This window comes from Pteropus vampyrus, unplaced genomic scaffold (genome assembly GCF_000151845.1).
Source record: "Pteropus vampyrus isolate Shadow unplaced genomic scaffold, Pvam_2.0 Scaffold15, whole genome shotgun sequence".
NCBI classification, from domain to species: domain Eukaryota; kingdom Metazoa; phylum Chordata; class Mammalia; order Chiroptera; family Pteropodidae; genus Pteropus; species Pteropus vampyrus.
This window is the reverse complement of record NW_011888796.1, coordinates 4855485-4877190: the sequence shown is the minus strand read 5'-3', so window position 1 is coordinate 4877190 and position 21706 is coordinate 4855485. Positions and strand designations below refer to the sequence as shown.

General features: G+C 35.6%; 1 protein-coding gene across 2 annotated transcripts in view; it reads right to left on the bottom strand.

Annotated features, from left to right (window-relative positions):
* Positions 1–21706, bottom strand: part of WDR89 (WD repeat domain 89) — a 32244-nt gene that overhangs the window by 3583 nt on the left and 6955 nt on the right. Inside the window, exon 2 of one of the 2 annotated variants that reach the window (XM_011384589.2) lies at positions 17751–17972. The gene's annotated coding sequence lies outside the window, so the exon portion shown is untranslated. The remainder of the gene's footprint in view (positions 1–17750; positions 17973–21706) is intronic. The other variant, XM_011384593.2, reaches the window with a different exon arrangement.

The following is a 21706-nucleotide window of genomic DNA, read 5'->3' as shown; positions in this document are numbered from 1 at the left end:
ATAACCTTTCATCCAAAGATTTTAACATCCATGAATAATCTTTGCCTGAATCAATGGTTATACTGAGATTTACAAAACAGCCATTTTCTAATTCTATCATTATCTGGCATTCTTCTTTAAAGAAACTTTTCCTTTCTCTTCTTGAAAATCGCTAAGAAATTATGACTTTAAAAAACTGTGTTATAATCCATCACTTTGTAGTTTTTGTTGGTGCTCAAACTTGGCCACTGAGAAACCCTTCAAGCCAGCTTTTCTGTCCTTTTGATATAATACCATTAGTTTATAAGTCCTACATGAAAAAACTTTGTAAGAATAAATTAAGTCTGAAAATGGTGAGTTTCCTTCTATGTAAATATAATAAATGGCCTTTTATCAGTTATGCTGTGGTAGTAACCTTCACTGTCGGCATAACTGTTGGTTTTCCAATCAGATAGGCTAAAACAGCCTTCTTTCCTTAAACATGTCATGCCTGCTTCTGCCTCAGAACTATAGCAATACTTTCTCTATATTTTTTGCATGAATAACTCCTTTCTGTTATTCAGGTCTCGGTATGTCACCTCCCAGAGAGACCCTTCCTGATTAACCAACCTAAAGTAGCCCTATCATAGTGGCTGTTTTATTAATTTAGAAATTAAAAATGCTTAATTATGAAATATATCAACTGTACAAAGCCTAGAAAAATGTATAAGACACCCAAATACATATTACCTAGATTTAACAGATGTTGACATTTTATCACATTTGCTTCAGTTTTTATTTAAAGAAATGAAATATTAAACACGTATGATTAAAAATTTATTAAAATGGCATCATATTTATGTCTTTTTGCAATTTGCTCTTTTCGTTCAGTATTTTTGAAAAATCCTAATTTATTATTGAATTTATTACCTGACTCTTCCCTGCTTACTTATCACTAAATCGTTGTTGAATAAATGAATAATTGCTTCAACTTTCATGCATTAAGAGTTGAAGAGTTCTAAGAGAAAAAGAATAAATGTAAAAATATATTGCATGTGCCTGTGTGTTTGGAGGGAGAGCTCTGCTCATGGAAATTGGTAAAATAATGCCATTCTTTAATAGTACTTTAAATTAATCACAAAAGGAAATATAGAGAAAGATGTTTATTTGTGAAGCAACATTATTTAACATAATTTTTTTTACCACAAGCTATTCAAATATATCTTAAAATGTGCATTTAGTTAAGAGTGTACTGCTTATGTACTCCAAGAAGAAACCCTTTTTAATTGCCGATAAAAACTGCCCATTCTTGAAAGATTCAGTGTTAATATGAGGTTACAAAAGAAACAATTCTTTGCTATTGCTTCATATGTGATCTCTGCATATGAAAAATCAGACTGATAGGAATTTTAAACAATAAGAAAGTTTAATATGACTTTTAAGCTAATAGTAATTTATAGGAGTATGACTATGGACTGCTAAACCCAAGCAAGAGAGTAGTACTATACTCCTTCCCTCCATTATATTTCCTGGAAAGTCTGTTTCACATTCAACAGTCCTGCAAGGTTTTTGATTGAAAGGATTCTGGTGATTGATGAGGCAGACAGAGTGGGCTCTAGATTGAAGCTACAGGAAAATAACCTTCAAGACTGTAGCAATGGTTAACAATCACAATGGCTGTCCACGTGACATACTGTTTAAATTAAATAAACTACTGAAAGAGAAAGAGGGAGGGAGGGAGGGAGAGAAAGAGAGAGAGAAGGGGAGGAAAGGAGAGAGGGGGGAAGGAGGGAGGGAGAAAGGCAGAGAAAAAACAAGGAAGATATCAGAGGTAAGGTAGCTATATTCCATAATACTCTCAAGCTATAGAGCTTATATTCTTCCATAGACACAAACAGTAAAATAGTTTGATCTCTTACGAGGAAACGTGAAAATCCCTAGCTTATGTTTAAACATATTAATATGTGAGTCATATTTGAAATATAATTTCCAAGGCTATATAGTTAATTCTTAATTTTTCATACCAATGAATCAATCCAAAATGATGAATACCCTATTTTACTTCTACATGTGGCCCTCATCTGAGTTTTCTTTGCATGATCCACTACCCAGTGCTCAAGAGAAGCCATAGGCTTTCTTCTCACTACACTCTCATGGGGTAACCTCATTCACCTTCATGTTTTCATGTGCCACCTATATACCGATGATCTCATCTCTCTATTTACAAATATCTATTTCCAACATTCTACTAGCCATTTCTCCTCAAATATGTCCCAGTATACCCCAAATGAAACTAATTATCTATGCTGCCCTACCAAGCCTTCCCCTTAAAAATAAAAACAAAAACGTAAACTTCTCAATTTTCTCCATTTTAGTCAATGGTACTGGCACAATGACAGCATTCTGATCTATCCAGCTATCTAAGCCAAAAACTTTGGACGATATCCAACATTCCTACTATCAATTTCCAAATCCTACTTTTGAGCTACAGGCTGCTAAGTTTGAATATGAAATCTGAAGGGCAGCCTAGCTTAAATAATTCCATAATGAAGAAGTAGCTGTTTTCCCATTTAATCAAGGAACAAAAAAACTACTAAAAGAAAATAACATACATTTTATACCTAGAAACTATTGATTACAAAAGTTACTATACTAAGTCTTCTACATATTCTATAAAATCAGAAATGAGAAATATCCTTAAAAATAGATATATTTCTATCTTTCAGGTATGAATGGTCATCATACTTGAAATATCTGACAGCATAAGCATCGTACATTATATTTTTTAACTACCGAAGAGTAACAATTGTATTTGAAGTGTATATTGGATAAAAGACTAGTTTTCTTTTGAGACTATTTATTAGACTTGAGTCAAAAAATCTAATTCCTCACAGCTAAAACTTAATATCGCCCATTGACTATAAGGAACAAACTATGATGATTGTGAAATGCAGAGGTCCAGCAAATGTTCTAAATGTAGTGAGAAAGTTAATGGGAAAAGTCATTCAAGAATGGATTCTAATAACTTCACAATATGTAATTATAATTCAACTACAATAATGCTATCACATCCATCAAACTGGGCTAGGATAATAACTGAGCCTTGCAGAGAAGGAAATAAACAATTAGAATTCAACAAATGTTAAGATATGTCTTAGAAACTTACATCTAATTTTTTAATGTTAATCTTTTAGCTCTATGAGATAGGTATTATTATCCCCATTTTACAGAGGAAATTGAAGTTCAGAGAAACTGAGTAACTTGCCAATGCTCTCACAGCTCCTAAAGGGAGCACACAGGGGAGTGTGGTTTGAAACCCAAGTTGTAACTTCAAAACCTGTGAACTTATGTTCATTCCAAAACCATGCTATTGCTCTTCTATGTAAGTACTGAAGTATTATTGTCAACCTTACTTAAGGAATATGCCTATTAGAGGAGGAATTACATGTTAATTCTGTATAAAAGCAGAGAATAAAAGTAGCAAGAGGACTGAAAAAACACACAACAACCTAGAAAAATGTTACCATAAGCAACCATCACTTATTCTTTAATGTCTTATGTCCCACTATTTTTTTTAAACTTTATTACAGAATTTGTATGGAGTAGTGAACAGTAAAAGAAACCCCATGCATCCAGCATCTAGCATGAACAATTATATTCCTCAAAAGTTATTATTAGAGACAGAGCAGTCAGTTATACACCACATTTTATTTGAAGGACAATTAAGAAATTCAAGTAGACGGTATGATGGAAACCCTCCAAGTCATTCCTCTCTTCTCTCTCCATGTGGCATCAACATGATTTCAGGACTTGACCCCAGCTCCCAGGGCAGATCCTGATTAGCCTAAACCAATCATAGTAATTCCATATCTTGTAACCAGTAATTTGGTTCAGAAACCTTACATTTTTGCTAAGCCATGCACGTATTCCCCTCCCAACTACAATCTGTTCAGATGAGGAAAACTAATTCTAAAGTGTACCCAATCTAACTGATGGAAAGAACTTTTATTCCATGTTTATGAGATTCCATATTTTCTGACTATTTAAGTCAGTTTGCAGCAGAGTTTCTGCAAAGAGTAAGTGATAGTTGCTTATGGTAATTGGAGATAATCAAATAAAGACTTAATATAAGAGGCTCCTACAAAGAAAGACTTAAGGAACATACTTTAAAAAGTCAAATTTCATTCATATTAAAAAGGAGGACTCTGATCTTTTGTTCCCTTTAGAAATTCTATCCTTACCCCCTCCCCACCTTTTTAGTTGTTTTTGTTCCAAAATAAAAGGGAAAAATAGAATATACAAAGGAATTCTCAGAAAAATCTCTGCTCCGTAATAACTGTAGGATTCCTTGATTCTAAAGGTATCAACAAAATTTAAAAAAAAAAAAAAAAAGAAATAATATAATATTTTAAAAACTTAATATAAAACTCCATCTGGTAATTTCTGTATTATTTTTAAAATGTATTTATATTTTTAATATCTAAAATAATCACATGGTTCAAAATTCAAAGGTTCAAAACTAATGTCTTAAAACATTTCTGTCCTCAAGCCCCTTTTCTCTCACAACAAATGTTACCAGTTTCTTATGAATACTTTCAGAGATTGTCTATTTGGAAATAATGCAGTTAAGTATTCCCAGCTTATCAAGAAATTGTCAATCTGGTACAATAAAAAAAAAATAGGTCTTTTTTATTGCACCACATTTCAAGCCCTTGTTCTAATACAAACTAGCAAAGTCATCATTGTACAAATTACCTACCCTCAGTGTCAGTTTCCTCATCTTTAAAATAAGGATAAAAATAGACACAATATTGTTTATTATGGCTAAGGGCTAGGCTAAATGCCAGAGATTTGGTGGGGAAACATACTTGCTATCTTCAGGAAGATGAGAGAGAGATCAGTAAACAATTACAATAAAGGGTAATAGAAACAAGGACAGAGATGATTATGGTATGATGCAAAACACAGAGCAGAAGTATATAGAGGGCACAATTCTTGGTATAAAGAAAATAAGCAACAAATATTAATTTCCTTTCTAATAAATTTTAATTCAGCTTGCCTTATTTATTAATTTCATTTCATATTCACATTTTTAAAACTATAATTCTTAGTTTTTAAAAAACTGCCTTTTTAAAAAGCAGTATGTTACTTTTGTATTAAAACTATTTTTAAAAAATGAATCAACATGAAAAAATACATGAACACAAATATAAATAACTCAAATCTGAATAAATTATTGACATAGCAAATGGAGTTTGTGCTTTTCGAGATTTTTTTTTCATTTTATAATGAAAAACACAGTTCTAAAAAGCAAATACACTTCAACATATTTTAGAAGATGATAAGGTTTTACTGACTTAAGTTCTCAGTGAACTTCTCTGAGATTGAAGTTAAAGTATTTTATTTTTAAAATAAATACACTTTTAAAATAATTCTTACCAGAGTTTTATTCTTATCTTCTAGTTAGGTACCAATCAGAAAGGCTTAAGATCTAATCTGTTAAAAAATACCCTTTGAGCTCCTTGGACAAATAACTGATTCTAGGTCAGGAGCAGGGAAAATATAAGATGAGCTTAGAACATTGAATAGTGCCAAAAAGTAAAGAAGTACTAAAATAAATAAAGAGATAGATAGATAGACAGACAGACAGATAGATAAATAAATGACACAGGAGCCAAGATCTCCCACTAGTCACTCTAGACCAATCTGAGCAACAAAATAACATTGGATTGTAACCAAAAAATAAATATCCATGAGTACATACTGATAAAAAGTAAATGACTAAATAAGTAAATAAATGAGGAAAAAGGGACATATCTTCCTTACCGAAGACTTCTAAGTAATATAAGCAGATATAATCCCTCCAGGAGGTAGAGCTTAATTTTCCTGCCTTTGAGTATGGGATGGACTTAACTACTTGCTTCCAAAGAATAAAGTATGGAAAAAGTAAGACAGTAACTTCAAGCAGAGAAACCTAGAATATACCACCTTAATCAACTGATCTAGGTTAACATCAGTCATGTTGATGTCACTTGCCCTCTTATGTGACATGATGAAAAGATGCATCCCTTCCATGGTATTTTTCCCCCAAATCCATAAACCCAGTCTAATCATGAGAGAACAACAGACAAACCTCAAACTGAGGGACATTCTACAAATACCTGGCTAGTATTTGTCAAGTTTTAAGGATGTGAAAAACAAGGAAAGTCTGAGAAACTGTCACAGATTGAGAGAGACAAAGGAGATGTAGTGACTAAATGCAACATGGTATCCTTGATCAGATTCTTGATCAGAAAAAGGACATTAATGGAAAAACTGGTGAAATCCAAATAAACCCTGTAGTTTAGTTAATAGTATTAATTTCTTAGTTTTGACAAATGTATCATGGTTATGTTAATATTAGTGAAGCTGGGTTAAGGGTATATAGAAATTCTATACTATTGCAATATTTTTATAAACCTAACATTATTCCAAAATAAAAAGTTGTTTTTAATGCACCTTGATACACATCATGGATGTTAGGAAGTTCTAGATAGAAAGGATTTCAGATGCTCACACACTAGAAATGTTCCTATGCCAAAAAGCTCATTTTATTTATTTTTCATTTATTAAATCCAACTTACATTAAATGTAATACTATTTAGAAAGAATGTATAATACAGATGGTCTTTAACGTTTACGTCCTAACAAATCCATTGTAAATTGAAAATATCCTAAGTTGAAAATGCACTGAATACACCTAACCTACTAAATGTCATAGCTTAACCCAACCTACTGTAAACATGCTCAGAACACTTACGTTAGCCTACAGTTGCTCATATCAGTTAACGCAGAGCCATTTTATAATAGTGTTGAATATCTCATAGTTTATGTAATTCTGGCTTGCAGCTTTCATGCTGGGCAATTAACTTGAGTTTCATCTCGAAAGTAATTGCCTTCCTCTTCTTCTAACCATAAGCAGGAGACACAGATGGACATTTTATAGATATGAAAACACAAAACACAATATCTAAAAAATGCTGGCAACATAGTACACTGTAGGGTATTAGTTGTTTACCATTGTGATTGGCTGACTGGGAGCTGTGGTTTACTGCCGCTATCCAGCATCAGGAGAGAGCATCATACCACATGTTACTAGCCCAGGAAAAGATCAAAATTCAAAATTTGAAGCACAGTTTCTACTGAAGGCATATTGCTTTTGCACCATCATAAAGTTGAAAAATCCTGCATAGAATCACTAGAAGTTGGAAACTGTATACTAGCCCACTTGAATAAAATTATTCCTGGGAGCACCCTGCTAGTTGCTAGATGAGATGCTGCCAGGTTCATGAATTGCTTAATAAAGCCAATTAGATCTTTTTAAAAAAGTTCCTATTCATGAATGCTTCTGTTCATCCTGTCTGTAGATATGCACAGAAAGATGTCAGGAATAATGTTCATAAAATGTATTTCAAGCATCTAGGGTTTGTGTGTGTGTGTGTGTGCACGCACACACACACACAGGTGGTATGTTGACATTTTTCTACATTGCTAAAATTTTTAATAATGATTATATACCCTCATTATAAGACTATAAGTGCTATGTTCATTAAACTGATGAAAAAATCAGCTAATATACAGTAAAGCTGGTTTCTGAACTCAAGCATTCCCGTTCCAGAAACCATACTATTAACTCCTACACTATGCTGCCTCTATAGTAAACACATTATTTTTTAAAATTAGGAGTAGACTATGTTACCTGTATAAAACACATATATCTTACTTATTTTTTTAAAGGGGGGAGGGTGTATTAGCAGAGCACCTGGAAGCAGCAGCTACTAATGTCTAATGTCATGTGCTAGTGGCAAGGTCAATGGCAAATCCAAAAAATTTAATGGTAGCCACAAAAGCTCCATACTGGACATTAGAGAAGCTTATTATTTATGAAGCATATCTAATGTCAGCTTATCTAAAGCAAAACTACAGAGGTGAAACTTAGGAATCTGGTTATTAATATTTCAGGGAAGAGTGAAATAAAAACAGTCATTCCTATGCATTACCACTATGTCCTAGAGGAAACAATACTTTGGGATTAAAGGCATGCATTGGTTTAACTTAAGTAGAATATGTCTTAGAAAACTTTCATATCAAAAATTTAGAGAAATTTGTGTGTACATTTTAAACTAACACAGAATTGGCTTTTAAACAATTTACTAAAGAGCCATTTGTTTTAAATTGGGAAGAAGTCCTGAATATTTTGGGGAAAGTATGCTAAACTGACATCTGCTATAACTTCCATGTAATTTTAAATATCATATTCATTAATGACTGAGACAATGTCTTTGCAAATTAATCCTGCTTAGTGAGTCTAAATATGCTATTCTTATTCATATGAACGTTCAAGATAGTGGTTGCAGCAACATATGGCATTTCATGCATTAAATACACTAAAATTCTTAGGGAAAGCACAGTTTTTAAAGTGCAGGAATCTGTTACTAAGGGAAAGGGGGAGGAGGTGAAAGAGAATGACACATTTATTTCATGCAGTATGAGATTATCAGTATCAGGTTCCAGATAAGACATTCAACGTTATCTAAAGAAAAAAAAAAGCATTTTCCTCAGTAACATCCTGAGACATCCATTTTCTCAAGTAAATCTTCCACCCAAAATTCACCCTTTAAAGTAAGTCTATGAAAACCCCAGCTTCTTTCAAGAACAATTATCTGTCTTTGCCTTTCCAGAACAACCAGCTGGTTAACTGAACACAGAAACTAAACTTCCCCAGTCACCAGATGTCTTAATTTGAAACAGTTAGTGGCAATGTAGAACAATCCAATTCCTGAATTGGTACGATATGTTTACTACTAATTCTTTTTCTAATTTTGAATAGATGTTTTTAAAAATTAAGCAAATGCTCTCTTTAATAACTGCAAAAATAAAAAGGGGAGATAAAAAGAACCATGGCTTATAACCAAATGATATTAATAACATTATTTAAAAAAACAGCCCATTGAATATTGTTATAGTTAGAAATTGATAAACAATATCAATATTAAATCTACTCAAAAGTCCTAAAGAATTACCCTTGTCAATAATTCAAAAACAATTCTTAAAGGGCTGACAAAACAGTCCTAGAACACACTGAATTGGGCAAAGAAAGAACATAAGCAAAATCCCTGCCCTCATGCAACAAGGCAGTGAGGGGACAGACAGATATAGAGACAAATAATTATTTTTAATAGTGAAAGTAGTCAATGACAAGTATTATAAAAAATAATATTGGGTAAGGCAAGAAAAATGAAGCTGGAAAGGCCTTTTAGATTCACTCATTAAAGGAAAGCCTCTGCCATGAAGTGACATTTGAGCTGACACCAGAATGAAATGAAGGAGCAAGGTACTGACCTATGACAGCCAAGAGCCTCCTGGACAAAAAAGATTAATGGTTTCCAGGTCCTGGAGGATGAGGGGAAATTGAGAGTGACTGCCAACAGGTAGACAAAAACTATGCAAGCAAGTGGACAAAGGAGTGGCATTATTAAAGCACTGGAAGCAAAGGAAAAAAATCTGTCAGCACATAGCTCTGCACCAAGCAAAAATACCTTTCCAAAAATATAATTTAAAAAAGACAATCATACAAACAAAGCTGAGAAGAATCACTGCCAGATCTGCAAAACAAGAAATGTTAAAGTTATTTAGCAGTAGGAGAACTAGAAATCTGACATGAAGGAGTAGAGTTCTGGAAATGATAAACATGAGGGTAAATATAAGACTTTTTCTTTTAAATTTGAAAATAATTGTCTAAAGCAACAAAGAGCAACAATATATAGGGAGGTTATTAAAAGTAAAATATATAACTGCAACAATAAGGAGATGGGAGAGAGGAAATGGAAATGTTGCAAGATTCTTACAACATAAAATGGTATCATCTTATTTGAAGGCAGACTTTGAATGTTTTTTGAAGGTAGACTTTGACAAGTTAAAAGAAATACATTGTAAACCCTAGGCCGCCACTAAAGGAAATTAAGAGGTAAATGAACAAACCAATAGCAGAGATAAAATGTAATCATAAAAAATAATCCAAAAGAAGGCAAGAAGAAAAAAAAGAACAAAAAACTGATGAGAAAAATAGAAAACTATAGAAACAACTAGCAAGATGGTTGATTTAAATCTACCCATGTCAATAATTACATTAAATATAAATGGTGTGAGCACCTCAAATGAAAGGCAGAATTTCTTAGGTTGTGGGGAAGAGGAGAGGCAAGACTCAAATATAAATTGTCTAAAAGAAACATATTTTAAATATACATTAGGTTAAAAGTAACTGGATACAAAAAGATATACCATATAAGCACTAACAAAAAGAAATCTGCAGTGGCTTATTAATATCAGACAAAGAAGAAGTCAGAACAAGAAATATTAATTCACTCAAAATTGATCATAGACTTAAATGTGAGAGCAAGAACTACAAAACCTCTAGAGAAAAAATAGAGAACCTATGACCCTGGGTTAGGTGAAGATTTCTTAGAAAACAAAAAGCATGAACCAGAAATTTTTATTTAATTAAAATTTAAACTTGTGCTTTTTGAAAATCAGTTAAGAAAATGAAAACTGTCAACCTAAAAGAAAAGAGGTAAAGTGAGGTAAACTCGAATGACCAGAAATTGAGTTTAGTCAGGTATTGCAATTGGGACAGTGGAAGCTGCAGTGAGCTACGAGTGAGTCTGTTGAAGGTTTATGTCAGGTTGCTTTTATGGGCAAAGAGTGCAAAAGGGGGAAAGTCCAGTCAGGGGTCACGCAGCAAGTTCACTGGCTCAAAGACAGGGAGAGATTCTTGATGGATACTCATTGGTCAGAGGATAAATTTCAATCTTCTGTAAATCAGGCATTGTGGGACATCTGTCTCTCAGTCTTCGTTTTGCATGAGATTCTCCATTTCATAACCTTCTGTTCCATTTTAGATTGACATCCTTTCATACTTTCCACTTTTTAGTAAAATTTTTCACTGACCAACCTTATTGTTTGGGTATTTTGTTTAGTCAGAGAAATCATGAAGTCATTAATCATAAGTGGATTGTGTGTCCCTTGGAGTTGAGGACCATCCTCAGATGTCCCGTCCCATGGAGGAGGAAAATGGCAAGTGGATTTTGGCCTCATTTGAACAACAAAACCATCAAGAAATGAGGAATTTCAGTCAAACTCCTCTAAGGTGATCAGTTTGGTTTTGATGGTCACTTGAGCCTTAAGATAAGCCTTGGAAGGAAAAGAATATTATTTTGTACATACATCTGGGAAGAAGACATTTGCCTGCTGGCACAAGACACTAGGGATTTAACTAAGAGGATTATATCCAGAGTAAAGTCCAATTATAGCTATTGACTAGAATAAACTCAACCAGTTTCCCCAACTATCTATATTTAATAGGTTGAAAATGTCCTAAGTCCCTGGGGCTTGGCCTATGTCAGTTAACAGTTTGATATTGTCCTTCATTATTTTTAGTTCTTACGTTATTTTCCCCAACCTGTTAACATAAAAATAGCATTTTTCTCCAAGCTGGGCACATGTTCCTCCCCTATTTGAAGTGCAGAGGTTTAGGGTTCTATGGTTTTGTAAGACTTCATTAGGCTATCAATTTAAGTTTGTTGATATTCAAAAGCTTTAACAGAAGTGTTAAAAGTAGTCACCGTGTTTATAGAGAGGTCTGAATTGCTTTTTCAAGTTCCATTACTCAAACCCAAGGGAAAAAGGCTTAGGTAAAGACATGCCCCAATCCCTTTCTATTTATTATGCAATTATTTGTGAGCATCTATCCAAAATTATATCCATCCCAGCTTTGATGCACTTTTAACTTGGTAGGAAAAATGACCCAGATTAGGTACACAGGCAGTGGAAGGGAGGGCTGTTCTGACTTTGGCATTAGGAAAGAACAACTCCACAGCTTCCTGTCCATTTAAGGAAGAGTGTGGAGTATATGTTTCTTCCACACAGAAAGAAATAACCAGTGTTTTCTAAAGATAGGGCAAAAGTGGACCTTTATGCCCAGATGTTTTTTTCCTGGAATAAAAGAGACTTCATGATCAAAAACACAGTCATTTACACATAGCACATGATAGCATGGTGGGGATGGTTATAAAAACATCTTAAATTTCTATATATTTAGAGCAATAAGTGAGTTTCATTGTCGTGGGTACAGTTCTGACGGAGGTCTGGGGAATCTCCAGGAAGGAGGCTAAGATGAATTAAGCCCTTACCATTCACCACATTTTTGATCAAGTCTCCATAAAGTACCATTGAAAGGAAGCACATCTGCTTCCCATTCCCTGGTACCATTATAATTTTCATTACCCCACCACAGAGATACATTAATGGAGGAGAAATTATAGTCTTCTTGATTCCAGCGGGGAGTGAACTCATGATCATCTCAGTCACATAAAATTGTATAGTTACAAGTGTTCAGTGGGAGGTAGCCCAGGGTTTTGCCAGTCCCATTCATGTTTATAAAACACAAAAAAAGATTTTGGGTAAGACTCCAGACATGAGTGGGAAGTATTCCTTTATGGGGGCACCCTATGGAATGCTGTAATGTCTGGTGCCAATTTACCAGAGGGAGAATATGCACAGCTTCAAAGTTACCAAAGTAAAATCCTACATCTCAGTCAGACAGCTTTTGCCATCCTTCCAAAGATAATGGCCAGGCTACCAGTTCAGATTCATCATGAGTGTTATTAGTTCTGGCGCAAATCCAACAATCAGTAAGACTGGCGGAATCAGAGTGTTTGTAAGGCAGGAACAAACGGATGTGTTAAAGGTAAAAACTAGAGGGCAGCAAGAAAGCCAGAGACAGGAAAATAAGAACTTTAAGCAGCAAGATTTGGTTTTGTGATACAGAACAGGGTAAAGTGGGAGGTTACACAGGCCTGGTTTGGATATTTTAGGAAAGCTGTCTACCTCCAATGTCATCTGCTTTAGTCCTCAGACATTTTGAGTTTTAAGTTACCATTTGGAGTGCAGGTCCATTCACGTTTAGGGGAACTTTTTTATATGGGACACATGAATCTTGGAGTCTATCCCTTCAAGCTTGGCAGCACAGGGATTAGTCAGCAACACCTAGTAGTTGCCCTTCCAACCAGGTTGGAGGGAGTTTTTATGGAGATGCTCTTTCCGACACACAAAGCTTCTAGGCTGTAACGTGTGGTGTTTGACATCTTCATCTCCCAGGAGCATGCCGTGGAGAGGTTGTTCTACTAATTACTGTCAAACAGAATTAATTAGACCCTCAAAAAACTGAAGTATGTCCTCTTTCAGTAGTTGTGGGTCAAAGGAAACAGGACTAACTGCACTGGCTGTCCTGTAATAATTACTTCAAAGGGTAAGAGCTTATGAATCTCAAATGGAACAGATAAGATTCAGAAGAACCAGTGGTGTACTTTGGGCCAAGGTATTTGGAGGGTCTCAACTATTTTAGCCTATTGGGTATTGTTAATTTCATTTGTATGTTCAACCAGTCCTAAAGACTGAGGTATTAAGCACAGTGGAAATGTTGTAGAACTGACCAGATGGCACAGACCTGTCAAAGTATTTGTCCAGTAAAATGGGTTCCCCAATCTCTAAGAGTTCCAGAGAGGTTCCCCAAAGGGAATCTTTCCTAAAAGAACTTTAGCTACAGAAGAGGCAGTTGCCTTTCTACATGGAAATGCTTTAGTCCAATATGAAAACTTGCAAGCCATTACTAGACCATATTTATACCCATGAGATGTAGGTAACTGCATGAAATCCTTCTGCTAGATTTCAAATGGTCCACTGCATAAATCAAAATGTCCCGAGATGGTGCAGATAGGCTTTCCTTGGTTGAATTTAGGACAGGAGAAACAAGCAAGATAAGTGCTTTTGGTGGCCTTGCCAATATTTCCCCACCAATACTGATTCATATATATTACTATTTTCTCAGTGCAAATGGTTTAATTAATGTATGGTGGTTATTAAAGGAAATTTTAGATCTTCTTTTTTTTTTTTTTTTTTTTTTTTGGCAAAACCTACTTATTATTGGTTTCAAACCAGAGTCCCTTTTCTTCATGGAACCAGTAGCTTTTAGAATTTCAATTTTGTTTTTCTCTTTCAGAGACCAGCTGTTGTACTTCCTCTGGTTAGTTCCTTTTGGTCTCCCCTCCAGTGGGAGTAGCCCTTTGGACGATGACAAAGATTTAGCTTGTCGATCTCATAACAGTGGTGATTTTTGCAGAAGTATTGATGAGGTGGCTTCTTTTGGCTTCTAGAAAATCAGACTTGGAAAGTTCAGGGACTTTAATGATAGCTAGAGCTGCTAGCAATAGTTTGACATCCAAAATATTTTGGACATAAGGGCTATTCTTAATTTTATTTCCACTGGAAATGAGGAAATCTTGTTGTTTCCATAACATTCCAAAGTCACAGACCATTCCAAATGCACATCAACTATCAGTATAGATGTTTGCTGTCTTGCCTTTGACTAAAATGCATACATGAGTGAGGGCATATAATTCAGTTTATAGGGCTAAAGTGGCCTAAGGCAAGGGCACAGCCTCAATGACGTTTAAAATTAGTTGATATTGTAGAAACGGCACAAAATTTACCATTTTCATTTTTTAGGGAAGAGCCATCAGTCAATTAGGAAAGATTAGCGTTCACCAAGGGGGTTCCTGTAAGTTATCACAAAGGCTCAACAGGTGATCCATCAAAATCAGTCATTCTAAGGGAATTTTGTCAGTGGAGGAGGGAGGAAGGGCAGCAGAGCTGAGACTGTTACAGTGAATGAGAGTGATATAAGGGGCGGTTAGTAAGAGGATTTCATAGGAAGTAAGATGGCTTTCTGGAAGGTGTTGAGTGTGGAGCAAATTTAAGAGAGCCTCGACAGGGTGAGGCACAAAGATGGTCAAGGAGGATCTGATAACTATCTTTTCAGTAGCCTATGCTAAAAGAGTGGTATAGTTTTAAGGCATGGGCGGTGGGGGGGGGGGATCCTCGGGCACTAGATTTAACTGATGGCTGTAGTAGCCTAGAGATCGGAGATAGCCTCCATGTTTTTGGGTTCATACTCCAAGGGCATTCCACTCCTTCTCATATACAAAAAGGAAAAAGGATAGCTGATATTTTAGGTGTTCAAAGGCTGGTAGATTTATTAAGCTTTCCTTCAAGGTCCTAAAGACCAGCTACCTTGGTCATCCCAAACAGTGGGGTCAGGTTTAGTGTTCTTTAGCAAGACATATGGGGGCTAAGTCATTAAAGAATCCAATTACGACAATAACCAGCTGGTCCAAGAAAACCACGTAATTGCTGTTTGGTTTCGGGGGTTTGGAAAGTTTAAAATGCCTTGAAGCCTATGGAGATCTCGGTGTATTTCCTATACTGAGATTAAATATCCTAAATATCAGACCTGAGTTTGAACAAATTCCAATTTCTCATTTAAGACTTTGTTTCCCTAGTGGCTAAGATTTTCAACAGGTAAATCTGTTTTTGCTTTTTTTTTTTCTTTCTGAGGAGCCTTGAGAGGGCAAGCAAAGTAAATCATCCATATGTTATAGTAAAATGGAACCTCCAGAGAATTTTAGGTCATTTAAGAAGAAGGACTCCCAGTAAAGCCCCAAGGCATGACTGTCTAGGTATATTGTTGTCCTTCCCAAGCAAAGGCAAAAAGATACTATCTCTATTAAGAGAGATACTAAAAATTCACTGTATTGCTTTCAGTAGGAATGGATCACAATAGCATGTGGGGATTAGAGGATAGGGTGTAGGGGAATTACGATGTTATTTATCATCCTAAATCTCCATCCTTGGCCACTGTTATGGGCAAAATAGGACTATTACAAGGACTAGTACACAGGCTAATGAGTCCTTGAGTCTTATGGTCTCTAAAATAGGCCTTATGCCCTATAATGCTTCATTATTTAGAGGTTTTGAGGGGTCAATCTGGATCTTACTGGGAGGGGCATTATGAATTCTGCCTATGTCTGTTGAGGATTTTGCCTAAAGAGTGAGGAGTACCAGGTTTAATAGTGGGGATGAATCCAAGGTTTAGACTTCTTTGGTTTACAGAATGGAAGTGAAGGCAAAGAGGTTGAATTTGCCCGACTGCTGGATATGAGCTCAAGGGCTATTTCCTGCTTCTGAAAGAAAAAAAAAATGGAGGCATTATATTTTGCCAGGAAATCTCATCCTAATAAATGCACAGGAGCCAAATGACTCAGGAGAAATGGGTGTCTGTCTTGCAAAGGTCCCAGACAAAAAGTCATGGGCTAAGAAACAGGGACATGTTGCAGCTTATTTAAGACTTCCACTATCTGAACATATATATTACTCTGAGGAAGGGACTATTTAATTGTAGTGGGGTTGAACACTGATAGAATAGCTCCTGTGTCAAGTAACACTGTAAGGAATTCACCCCCAGTCTGGAAAGTAGTTTCTCCCAGTCCATTTAATAGCAGAATGGAAAACAGTCCCTATTGTCCTTAAAGTCCCAGCATTGGGGTAGATTTGGCTGTTAGTTCTTCGAAGTTTGCAACTGTCTAGATTTCAATTTGTAGCAATCCTTGTTCCAATGGCCAAGTTTATTTTTGCAATAATGACACAGTCCTACAGGACGGATTTGCTTTGGAGTTTCCATCTGCTGGAGCTGGAGATTCAAATCTTAGCATCTTTTTTCTGGTGTCATCTTCTAGGGTGCAAATTAATTGATTAGCCAGACTGACAAGGTCAGGGATAAGTCCTTTAGGCCATTTATGAAAATGGAATTAAAAGCTACCTGGATGGATTCAATAACTATAGGGAGTCCAGAATTTTCTTTGAAAACAATTTGGAGTCTGCTGTAATAGTTATGAATAGATTTAGCAGGCTCAAAGTGAATGTTTGAATTTTATTGAATTTTATTCCAGTCCACGGGTTTGGGAAAGGCTCTAGGGATGGCTTGGTGTAGCCTTTTGACTACATCATAAGTTCAACATTATAAAAGGTCTGGTAGTTCATTTAGTTTAAATCATAGAGATTGGTCGATGTTTTTCCAGCCAACAGTTTTAATCTAGTTTGGGCTTGACCTTCTCTGACAAGCATGTGGACTAATTGATGGAGATTAGAGAGACCAGGATGGTAAATTATGGTTACAATACTGAATTTCTCAGCAAATCTATGGGGATCCTCCATTACCTTGGGAAAATCCTTAATTATAGCTCTAAGCTCAGCCTTTGTTAATGAAGTAGGGGAAATTTGGGGTGTTTTAGTAGTATCCTCAGAAAGTCTAATTTTGAAAGGGAGGGTATTAATGGCCTTCATTGAGGAGGTTTTGGTAATATGAAAGAAGGGAAGTTCAGATAGAGGGGAGAGGTGAGGAGGAGGCAAAGAGGGACACCGAAGAGGTAGAGCAATGGGGTTAGCAGGGACCTTGCTCAGCACAGAGGAAGGAACCTGTGGTATTTTTTACTATTAAGTTGTTTCTTTGCTTCAGTCAGTTTGGAAAGAATATTTTATAAGGAGGCAATTTAGAACCCTGAACACATTTATAGGCCTCCACATACCAATTACAATAACTACCCCATTCACATTGTTTAATGTTGTAGCCAGTCTTCTAACTTAGTTCATGGAAAAAGTCTGGGGACATCAAAGGTTCTCCATTATGGCTATTGGAGTTCTAAGTTATCCTTAGTGAGAATGGTTCATTTAGTCAAAAATGAGTGTGAGGAAGGAAGAACTTAATTTTTGAACATAAAACTGGCCAGGGTTCCCTAAAGAGGGCCACCCTTAGAACATTCAGATGACTAAGGTCCCATTATCAGAAACAAAAGGGTACTCACCAGGACAATTTGTCCCTATTCACAACCTGAATAAAGTGAGAGATCTTGGCCAAAAGGAGGGAGCTCGAGATGGGAGGACACTTACCAAACCGAAAGCTACAGTGACACAGAAGCAAAGAGTGCAAAGGGCTCAAGTGTAGGTGCCTCTCTTGATTCCAGAAGCTGTCATTCCTTGGTGGTCGACTCTTTCGAATCTCATCTCTGACACAATGTAATGTTGACCTAAAAAAAAGGAAAGAGGTAAACAGACAAGCTCAAGTTACCAGAAGTTGAGTTTATTCAAAATGCAGAGGAACTGCAATTCGGGACATGCAAACTGCAAAGAACTACAGGGCAAATCTGTTGAAGATTGGGTTACTTTTATGGGTAAGGAGTGCAAAAGGGAAAAGTCCAAGGGCCACGTAGTGAGTTCGCTAGTTCGAAAATGCAGAGACATTCTTGGCAGATGCTCATTGGTCAGAGGATAAGCTCCAATCTTCTATAAATCAGACATTTACAAGAAATCAATCTTCTAGTCTTTAAGTTTCATTTTTCCGAGGGCACCTGCATGAGATTCTCCACTTCATACCCTTCAGTTCTATTTTAGATTAAAATATTTTCAGTTTTATCCACAACAAGTCTGAGGAATGGGAAGGGTGGGGGGTAGCCAAAGGAGGATGTGTAACAGACATTTGGATATATTAGCCTACAGAGCTCAGAGGGAAAAGTATGGAATTGGGTCATCAGACTATAGGAATTGGGCAGTAGTTAAAAACTAGGAAAGGAGATGAATCTCCTGAAGGGGAATTACACAGAATTACATAAACAAGCAGGTCAAGACTGAAACCCTAAAACACTACTGTTTTAAAGAATGAGCAGAGGAAGAATAAAAAACTATAAAGGAGACCAAAAAAAGAATTGGAAGACAATTTAAAAAGTGGTCAAACAACAGCTAATATTAACTGATTGTTAATATCAAGGTTACTGTAACAGTCTCTTCCCATGCATTGCTTCATTTAACCCTACCAATACATAAAAGATTATCTTTTTATTACTGCTTTTTAAATGAGGCTTAGTAAAGTAGGCATTACATGGTAATTAAAAAAATAGGTATATAGTCAAACTATTAGGGTTCACATCCTGGCTTCACTGGCTTTGTGTTTCAGCTTCCTTTCCTTTAAACGGGATAACAGTACCAACTTCACAGGGTTGTTATAAGGAATAAGTTAATTACTACAAATTAAATACTCAGAATGAATCCAATAGTGTCGAACGACAAACCTGCAGAAAAAACTATTAGACATAAATTCCAATAAGTTATATACATATATCCCATGCTGTTAACCATGATAACAGATATATACACACACGACAGGCAGATTAGATACTTCCAAGGTGAATTCACAGAACAAAATGTTCCTCCCAAATATCACCAAACAGAAAGATGCTTTAACACATTAACAATTCTTTAAATTACCACTGTTAACTAGTGATTGAAATAATATTAAGGTAGAATGAGGCTTCCTGGCACTGGATAGCTTATAATCATGTCAACGTATCTCTCATATAACAAGATAATATTTTATAAATATTTACAAATTGATAATTAAAGATAATTTATATTTTGAAGTAGATTTACTATTAAATACTCTAAATCTGAATATTCAAAAGGGATCTGCTGAAATAGAAATCAAAACAGTGATAAAACCCTTAAACATAAATATAGCTTTATACTCATGTAAAGATACAGCAGGACAGTCTAGCTCTCTTAACCACTTTATGCCATATCGTGGGAAGATCAGAATCTAGTTATGTTCTAAACTCATTTCCTCTCTTCTGAACCTAGTGAAAGATTCTGATATTAGAGAAATAACCAACAAAAACATAACTCTTGAACCATCCTGCAAAAGCCGGATATTAAGAGGAAAAATTTTTCACACTTACTTTACAGATCTGATGTGATTAAAGAGAACTAAAAATATTGTACTGTCGATTGTAACTTTACTAAACATATGAAAATGCTTAGCTTAGGCTTCAGCTATCAAACTCTCTTTAAATAATTGCCTGACCACCTGCAAAAGAATGAAACTAGACTATTGTCTATCACCACACACCAAAATTAACTCAAAATGGATTAAGGGACCTGCCTATAAGACATGAGACAATAAAATGCATAGAAGAAAACAAAGGAACCAAACTCAAAGACCTTGGACTTAAAGAGGATTTTATGAATTTGACCTCAAAGGCAAGGGAAGTAAAAGCAAAAATAAATGAATGGGACTACATTAAACTAAAAAGCTTCTGTTCAGCAAAAGAAATCACCAAAGAGGTAAAGAGACAAATATCTGAATGGGGAAATATATTTGCAAGCAACACCTCTGATAAGGGCCTGAACAGACACTTCTCCCTAGAGGACATACAAATGGCCAACAAATATATGCTCAACATCGCTAGCTATTAGGGAAATGCAAAGCAAAACCACAATGAGATACCATCTCACACCTGTTAGAATAGCTATAATCAGCAGGACAAGCAATAACAAATGTTGGAGAGGATGCGGAGAAAAAGGAACCCTCATACACTGCTGGTGGGATTGCAAATTGGTACAGTGGAAAACAGTATGGAGGTTCCTCAAAACACTAAGAATTGATCTACCATATGATCCAGCAATCCCTCTACTAGGCATTTACCCCAAAGACTTGAAAACCCATATCCGAAAAGATGTTTTCACACTGATGCTCATAGCAGCACTATTCACAGTGGCCAGGACATGGAAGCAACTGAAGTGTCCTACAATACATGATTGGATACAGAAGCTGTGGTACATCTATACAATGGAATATTACTCAGCCATAAGAAGAGATGAAATACTGCCATTTGTGACAACATGGAGATCTTGAGATAATCATGCTAGGCGAAATAAGTGAGACAGAAAAAGGTGAAAATCACATGATATCACTTATATGTAGGATAGAAACCTAAAAGTGACAAATGAACAGAACAAACAGAGACTCATGGACATGGACAATGGACTAGTGGTTACCAGAGGGTATGGGGTGGGAAGGAGGAGAGAGATAGACGGGGTAAAGGGAGTCAAATACAGGGAGGCAGGGGGAAGGTGAAGTGGGTAACGGGGATCAAATTATGGTAGCTGAAGGAAACTGGACTTTGGGTGGTAATCACACAATAGAATATAGATGTCAAATTATAATGTACCCCTGAAAATTATGTAATTGTATTAACCAATGTTACCCCAATAAATAATAAAAAATATAAATAAATAAATTGAAAAATAAATAAATAATCGCCTGACTTGTCCTTGGCACTGATTACTACTGCCATCTAGCAACAGGTCCAAAAATTATAGAATAGCAAAAAAATCATTCACAACTTAATTGCAAAGTCTCTAAACAGAAAGATACTTTAACTTAGAAATTATTTAAATTAATACCATTAACAATGAATTGAATTGAATTTTTCTTAGTTGTTCTTTCCCTCTCTTCCCCTGGCAACCTCTATGTGAATTGTTACCTCTATGTGAACTCCTAGATTTAATCCTGAACCCTGATCTTTCTCCAAAATTCCAATCCTGTATCTCTTATGTCTGCCTAGACCCCTACCTCTGAACACATTGCCAAAACTTCAAATTAAATATATCCAAAATGTAACTCAAATACCTGTATTCTTCATCTCTGTTAACTGCACAATCTTCTCAGTCATCTAGGCTCAAAATCTAGAATCGCCTTTGATTAAATGGAGGCAAAGGACAAGATTCAACTAAGCTAATAAATCCTACTTTGAAAATCACCTTTCTTATCTGTCTCCTCATTGCTGCCCTGCCATTATCCTCCTTTGGTTTTTCATTACCTCTCTTCTGGAACTGTAATAACGTCCTACTTGCCTGACCAGAGCAGAATAGGAAACACTTGACAAAATCTTACTTCCCACATGAGAAATATCATATAAAAGTTTTGTTC